Raw genomic sequence first — 8,436 nt, forward strand, 5'->3', positions numbered from 1 at the left:
GTCTTTTTTTTTAACAAGTCCTTAACCTCTCTTAGTTGCAAGTCAGTAATTACTGTACCCTTCGTTTCTGTTCTTTTGGGCATGAGTGAAATTAAGATTATGGCAAACGGCAAAGCTTCTGAATGATAAATGTCGAGGCAAATCACTCTGTTAAGCCGACACCAGTTTCTTTCTATCCCTTGTGCAATATTTATGTGTCGTGTTGTCAACTTTGCCATTGAATCGCAGATGAGCGTCTTGACCGCTAAAGCTAAACAAAAAAAATTCTAACATTTGTATTTTCTAAGGTGTACATAGGGCCGTCCATCTCTACATGCAGAATTAAACCCAAAGGCAACATAGTCAAGCAATGAACCAGTTCAAACTATTCTCTTAATTTTGAATTGGTGTCATGGTACAGCTGCTGCCTTTTAAGGCAATTGAACAATTTGTTTCCTCATACTATTCCAAAACAACTAACAAAATTCAGGTTCAAGTCCAATAGTGTAGAAATAACAGGTCAGTTAGGTCCTGTTAGGGATAGCAGTCATTCTGTAACGGAGGTGGGGGTGCACACCTCCTGCATTTAGATGAAGTCATTACATCATGAAAAGGGGTGTTCACTTATTAACCGCCACTCGAAATCTACAGTCCTCATTTGCATATTGACATTCCTGGATGTGCACAAATAGGGAATTATGTTTGGATGAATGAACGTGTGACATAATAGTATGAATGTGTACTTAAAACAGGAAAAATGATCGGTAACTGTAAGAGTATGGATGTACTGTGATTAGATCCAACATACACATCTTCCAAAGACAGATGGACAAACGGTGGATAGAATGTCGGGAGGACAATCACCAACCACATTCAGTGTAGCAGCATCAGCAACACAATTAGCAACACTATTGTGTTCTATTTTTCATCTCGGAGGTCCACAATAGGTCGAATTTTAGGTTGTATAAAAACACTTTGTACGTAGCTTTAATGCATGTAAGGTTTTTTTGTGAGTTTTTACGTATATATGCCATATATCACATATTCTTTGCAGAAAAACAAAACATAAAGCCCCCACATTTGTAGCTGAGAGACAGATAGATAGCGGAGATCTAGGCTTTAAGACATGTAGCGAAGCCTGCTTTTTAAAAACACTGTCCTCCATGAAGTGATGGGCGTTCATCTCGCTAGGAACAGGTCAAACTGTTGTTTTTGTTTCGTTGCAACGTGAGCAAGTAGTTCGAGTTGACGCCACCTATATATAGACGGCCCCTCCGCCAAATGGTTTAACCCAATGCAGCCTGCAAGTGAAAGTGTTTGCCCACCCCCGCCCTACACGTACAGTTAAGGCAACTCAAGCCTAGAAAAGCATCTCCACGGAGGAAAGAGCACCATTCTCATCCAAGGCCAGCTATGTGAACCACTACACTGCCAAAGCCTTCAACAGCAAAGCTAGTTGTGACTTTTGGTTCTGTGGACAGAAAGGGATGTTCCCTGTATGTGTGGATGATGTAATACTGTAACAGAAAAAGGAATAGATGCTCCTTTAAGTTTGACTTTTGACTACAAAACCCAAAGAGAAACAACACGTTAGCCCAAATAAGCAATTATAACAACGACAGCACCAGGAGGCATCTCTCCCTTCTTCCAAAGACCGACTGATTCCCGGACCAATGAGCTCCTGAGCTCCAGTTGCCAGCCAATCAGTTTGCGCTATGTATCTTGGGAAGCCAGTATAGCTCCTCCCATTTAATAAGAACACCATTTGGCACGATGGCGTGTGATGCAGCAACTTGAAGTCCAGTGGAAGTAAACTGGAGTGGAGCCAACGCAGAGTGACCAGGGGAGCAAACAACCTCCCTCTCTTTTGCTTATCTCCTGTCCTGTCGCTCTCATCCTGTGACATTTAGCCCCTCCCACTGCTCCTTCTCTCCATGACACAGAGAGAGAGAGAGAGAGCGAGAGCGAGAGAGAGGAAGTGGGAGAGATCAAAACGAGGTGACGAGAAGTCCAGCCCAGAAAGAACTGCGTCACCACCTCTGCCTCTCCTAACTACGCAGGAGTGAATGTCTTAAGGAGAATTTGGCCAAATCTCAGCGGGCCCGCAGGGTGGAAACACATCACATGACCACAGACGGCAAACTATTCTCTTAATTGCACAGCTGGACCCCAACAAGCGTCTGTCGTCACACATGCTTGACTCCCTCTGCCCTTCCACTCTCGCCAGACACGCCCACACGATGGTGGCGTAAACAAATATGGCTTCACCAAAGGCAGCCAGGTGTCATATATGACCGTATGCATCCTTTTCGGATGATGCCGCTCCAACACCTCGACAATGCTCGACAAAACGTCACAGATCAGGCTTCGCCACCGTATAAGAACCTTCCAGAATAGTGTCGTTAACCCTTGGGTCGCACCTCATCATCTTATCATAACAACTGTGGTGCATCTTCTGCATCCATGTTGAAGCTCCTTTTGGTCGGCCAGTTGCAGCTGCAAAGCACACACACACAGACCAATGTGCGCACACACACACACACACACACACACACATATATATATATATATATATATATGCAGGCTTGTTTAGTAGCTACTGACAGGAAGAGCAAATGACAACTACCAAGTAGGAAGAAGATGAGGAAGCCTCTGCTGTCCGAAACCACAGTGTCCACTTCAGGAGGCAAACTCCATGACTGTGGGCGCTCAGCTTTTTTTTTGTTGTGTCCGGACATGAAAAAGTGACGTAGCAACTAATCCAAAAAAAAAATCTCTCTCCTGTGTCTGACTTGCTCGCCCTCCCTCCATTGCATCTCACTCCCTCGCCGTCTCTGCTGGCTCTATTTTCATCCGCTCGCAAACAACCCGACTGCTATTAGCCTGCCACTTCCAGTACAAATACACAGAAAGTGATCAGACCCCACACAGATGCGTGCGCGCGTGCGTGCACGCACGGCCTTGCGCACGCTCACGCTGTTCTTCTTCCTGAGTGTGACGCAGCATTTAATTCACTGTGCTTCTGTATCACTCTTAGCCTCTCCACCAAGCTAAGACAAAAATCGCTAGCGGTGAAAGGAGCAGAGGGCCTGAAAGCGGACCCAAGCATCACATTTGCCATACTTTTAGCTGTCCCCATTTCTCCCCCCCTTCACCACATTAGAATTGTCTCCCTCTCCCTCATGTTGCAAGAGACACAATCCGACTCGGAAGTAAAGCTGAGCCGACTCCATCACCTGACAGCAGGCTGCTTTTAAAGAGACATTACCGGCTGGACTTAGACGTGTACGTTTGCCTCTTTAAATGTGTCATTCTACTAATCTATGCGCTTGCTCAATATGGCCTTGTGTGATTCTTATCTATTTCTGTATTTGTTAATGACATGCTTCCCACCGCCGCTCTGCTCTGCTCTGCTCTCCATGCAACCCTACATGCTGCTTTTCTTGTTTTTGTAGAATAGACGCAATGAAATGTATATGAACAGGTTCGGGAGTGAATGTTGATGTTATGTGCAGTTTGATCATATTATCCACATACCAAAGACAGCTGATTCCTCCTGTCACCTACACAAAGAGAAGAAAGAAACAATATATTATGGGAATTATATACAATGAAAAATTGCATCAAATCATACCTTATGGTGAGTTGAGACGAGCTTGACACAGCAGAAGGTGTTTCCAAAGCCGAGCTGTGCTCTATTTAATAGATTTATATCAGCTAGCATGTTACACTTCCCTCTGTTAGAGAGCCTGTTCCCCCAGCAACCCATACGCTGACAGGAAACCTCCATATGGCAAAACAACAGTAAGGACAAACGGTAATGATGGTGGTGAGGGGGTGGGAGGTGATTAATCATCAGGATTTTCTGGAAATTATAAAAGTTTGTTTTTTTTTTAAGGCACAGCTTTCTACCTGTTTTGAGTTTTCCTCTCCATTCAGTGCACGTTGCATTAGCTTGAGCCACGTCATCCATCCATCAGCTGTGCCAATGCCACTCCACTCCACACCCAGTGACCAGGCCCATTTACTAAAAGACATACAAGCAGCATATTTCAATCAACAACATTGGATGACCAGAAGGTCTTAAAACAACAACAAAAAATGCTATTACCTTATTCTGGTTGGGAATTTAATTCCAATTTTTATGCTCACACTGTGGATGAAAAACAGGTATAGTACCCCCCTCCCCCCCCTTTCCCCAACTCACCCTCAACCCCTGAGCAGATTCCAGAGGAAAACCCGGTTATTATTGCAAGACGTGTCAAAACACTGTGCAATGGATTCCAACATTTCTTCACAGCTTAGCACCTTGTGGCCTCAAAGCAAAACTTTTCTTGATACAAGAGCATTGTCGGCTTTGAAAATGAGGTGCTTGCACTTAATTCATATTTAGCATCAATACCACCTTTAGTCTAGCTCAAATTTTTTTTAAAAAAAGTGGTGAGAAACAGACTCATAATCGAGCATAATTATTTAATAATGATTTTTTTTCATTGTTACTGTGTGGAGTTGTCGACTTATTGGCATGACTTCGGGTTATGACGTCATACATATTTTTCAAACTTCCTAATCCTAACCAATAAAATAATAAGACTCATTTCAAACAGATTCGGGCTGTGTTCAAAGCGAATGCTGAACAGTGCCGTCCTGTGTTCATTAGAGGTACTGCACACGAGGGGGGTTTGTTTACATCAGGAATAAAAAGTGCGTATGACATAGAAACGTCTGGATGGATGCGTGGAGTCCAGCCAAGGCCCGGACACTGCAGTTTTTAGGTTTATCCACAACCAAAATCGCCCACGGGGGACGGGGAATACAACATAAAATAACAACTTTGGGAGTAATTAATCCGAGTAAGTGTGGGGGAAAATCTTTCATAACCATATATAGTCACTCAAAGTCAATTTAATACAATAGCATATGCTTTGGAACCTGATCTATAGCATGTTTGTATCTTTATAAAATGACACAAACAATACCACACTGGGACAGGTGTCATTGAATCACAAACAGATATTCCTGAAAACTAACCTTCAGGGTGTCATTTTTTTATTGAAACTCAAACGCCATTTTGTATTTTTAAGTTCATTGGTAAAATTCAATAAAGACACGAATCAGCATCAGCAATTAAATCATTACGCAGTGCCGCAGGGTTCACCAACCTTCTCCACTCCTGAAGTAAATACAAGTGCGCAACATCCTCCTGCAGCAAGCATCTATCACCTCCTCATCTCAACCTGCTCCTCCTCTCAGCCTCCAAAGGGAACTAATCTGCTTACATGTTTTAAGGCAAACAGCTGAGCGCGAATATGTTACATTATTTTCCGGGTAAGAAGGCTGGGGGGGGGGGGGGGGGGGGAACTGCGCACTTCGCTGTATGGGCCATGAGGAATATGGGTTACGCTTTCATAACACATATTAGGACAATTTAAAGTAAATGCTACAAGTGAACGTCTTATGGCGTCATATTTATCGAGTATAATACCGTCAATTGAAAACATCTAAATAGCTTTCTGGCCGCCAAATAAGTTCACATTTTGACAATGGGTGTTATAAATGGACGCATCGTTCTTCTTTTCAAACAGGGCGACTTACCAAGTATTACGACATGGATTCCAGAAGCTGCCATCCGGCTCCAAGCGACTCCACTGTGGCTCCCTGCCTCGACGAAAAAGTCCACGCAACGACATTTTCACGGCAACACCAGCAGGCCACGCCCAGAGGAACACACCTCCGCTTTCTGATTGGACCTTGAGACGAAATGCGTCGCCGCTGTCACGTGCTTTTGACGTAAATGTTTACAAACAGGCGCAGTGCTGGCGGGAGCACCACAAAGATGAAAATGGAGCGAACGGTTCACTCTAGCTCACTTCCGCTTTTGCTCTGCTCGACATTGACTTCCGGCTCTTTGTTTGGGTCAAAGAATCTTGGAATTAAAGGTGAACGGACTATTGATTTAGCAATAGCTACGCTTTGATATTACTTTGCTAAAGCAGCCACATGTACTGACAGCATTGTACAACAAATATTCAAATACAAAGTAAAAGGAAAATAATAATAAAAACGTGAATGCAAGAAAGAAAATGTAAAAAAATACAGCCTTCTGCTGAATCTATATTATGTACAATCAATACTTATATATCAAGTTTGTGCAAACAGAGCATAAATGTGGTTCAAATGTGTAATTGCTTAAACGATGCAGTACTGCATATCATTTGTACACGTTTAAAAAATAACATGAAAACTAAGGCTGTCAAAGTTAAGTTAGTATGCCGGGTTTTTTTGTTTTTCAACTTGCTTCTAATGCACTTTTCTGGTCAAAAGAACAGGGGAAACATCACACACACTCAACAGGGGCCCCAGAAGCACCCAAAAACGGCATAAAATGCCAGATTTTGAATTTGGTGATTTTTGAAAAAAATGTATGTCGTTTTTTTCTGTTTTTTCAACTTGCTTCTAATGCACTTTTCTGGTCAAAAGAACAGGGGAAACATCACACACACTCAACAGGGGACCCAGAAGCGTCCAAAATGGGTACAAAATGCCTGTGTTTGAGGGCAGTTATTTTTGACAAAAATCGTAAGGGGTCAGTATGTCTTTTTTGTCCGTTTTTTTTCAACGTCCTCTAATGCACTTCTCTGGTCAATAACACAGTGGGAACCTCACACACCTTCAACATTTTCTATTTGCTGAACGTCTGAGGGCCTCAATTTTGACCACCACCAACAGCAGGGGGCGTCCTAGCATCCCTCCATCCAACTTTGCTTATTGCCTGTATTGCCGTAGATTAGCACTAGAGGCCGCTGTTGCTTTGTAAGCAGACCCATTATGACTTCATTCTCTCCAAACATCTGGCGACAGATGGGTCACATGGTCCGTCAACCCAACCATCCTGTTGTTCGCATACTCGTCTTCATTCGGGATCTGTCTACTATCATTTGTTCAGAATTTTTTATTTCATTTTTGAGCAGCTATTGTAAACGGTAATCATTAGTGTGAGTGGAGCTGAATGGAGTCCAGGTTATGATGTGATTTGGACAGTAAAAGCTGGAAAGACACAATGCCTTCCAGATTGTTTCCTCCTGTTATGAAATACACAATGGCATCATGAAGCAATGTGCAGGAAACACATGGGAATATCAACCATGGAAAAAGTACTACAGTGTCTAGGAAGATGATGATTATTGGTTAAAATACATTAGTTATGTAAATATTACTTGGTGTCAATGATCAAATTTACATATAAATGTGAGGATACAATATTCTAGGCAATCATCAAATAAGGCATTAAATAAAGATTGAGATTTTAGAGTAAAAGAAGTGAATAAAAAAATCCTTAAATTAATATTTGAGGTAATAATTACAGGGCAAAAAAAATTTTTTTTAGTGTATATGTGCCCTGTGATTGGCTAGTGACCATTCCAGGGTGTACCCCGCATTCTTGCACGAAATCAACTGGGATAGACGCCCAAAAAGTAAAGCCCATACCAAGTGACATTCATATAACCTTTGCATGAACTGCATTTTTGTTTCAGCTTTTGATTTTCATCAGAGACTCAAAAAATGGTCCCCCGCCTTTTGACCTCAAGGTCCCGCTTGGACTACATCCTCCGCCAATATTATCTTACCATAGAGATGCGTTAAGAAGGAAGGGGGTGGGGGGGGGGGGGTGTTTTGGCACATGGAAGAAAAACATGACGCATTTGGCAGCTGTTGCTACGCTAAGGGGCAGGACACACTAAAACAAAGAAAAGAAAAAAAAGAACCAGCTGAGTTTTGTTGATAATCCCAGATTCCACTCCGCATACGAAGTGGAGGGGTGGAGTGAGGGAGCAGGGCGGCGTCCCAGGGAGGACTGACTTGTGGGACCTTTGTGACTTGGAAGAAAAACTGGTGAAGTGATAAGATTTGAATGAATTACTCGTCTAACATAAGACATGAAGTTATATCACATATCAGATCTGTAATCTGTAATAATAATATTCATTCATTCATTCATTTTCTACCGCTTATCCTCACGAGGGTTGCGGGCGTGCTGGAGCCTATCCCAGCTGTCTTTGGGTACACCCTGGACTGGTCGCCAGCCAATCACAGGGCACATATAGACAAACAACCATTCACACTCACATTCATACCTATGGACAATTTGGAGTGGCCAATTAACCTAGCATGTTTTTGGAATGTGGGAGGAAACCGGAGTACCCGGAGAAAGCCCACGCATGCACGGGGAGAACATGCAAACTCCAAACAGAGATGGCCGAGGGTGGGATTGAACTCTGGTCTCCGCGCGCTAACCACACAACCACCGTGCAGCCTGTAATAATAATACAATAAATAATATTTTAAAAAATGGCATAAAACTATGCACATAATAACTGACACATGAATGTAACTTTGTGTTGACATCCTTGCGAGATCAAATTAAATAGTGTTGATCATCTTCAAATAGTTAGCAAC

General features: G+C 42.8%; 1 long non-coding RNA gene across 1 annotated transcript; it reads right to left on the reverse strand.

Annotated features, from left to right (window-relative positions):
- Positions 1-3,128: 3,128 nt before the first annotated feature.
- LOC144901734 (uncharacterized) lies at positions 3,129-5,731 on the reverse strand. The gene is made up of 3 exons (XR_013629817.1): positions 5,575-5,731; positions 3,614-4,006; positions 3,129-3,542 (listed from the first exon to the last, which is right to left on the reverse strand). It is a non-coding gene; the product is annotated as an uncharacterized LOC144901734 (long non-coding RNA).
- Between the last annotated feature and the right edge of the window lie 2,705 nt (positions 5,732-8,436).

This window comes from Doryrhamphus excisus, linkage group LG15 (assembly GCF_037039965.1).
Source record: "Doryrhamphus excisus strain RoL-2023G ecotype Guam linkage group LG15, RoL_Dexc_Guam_v1.1, whole genome shotgun sequence".
Classification (NCBI taxonomy): Eukaryota; Metazoa; Chordata; class Actinopteri; order Syngnathiformes; family Syngnathidae; genus Doryrhamphus; species Doryrhamphus excisus.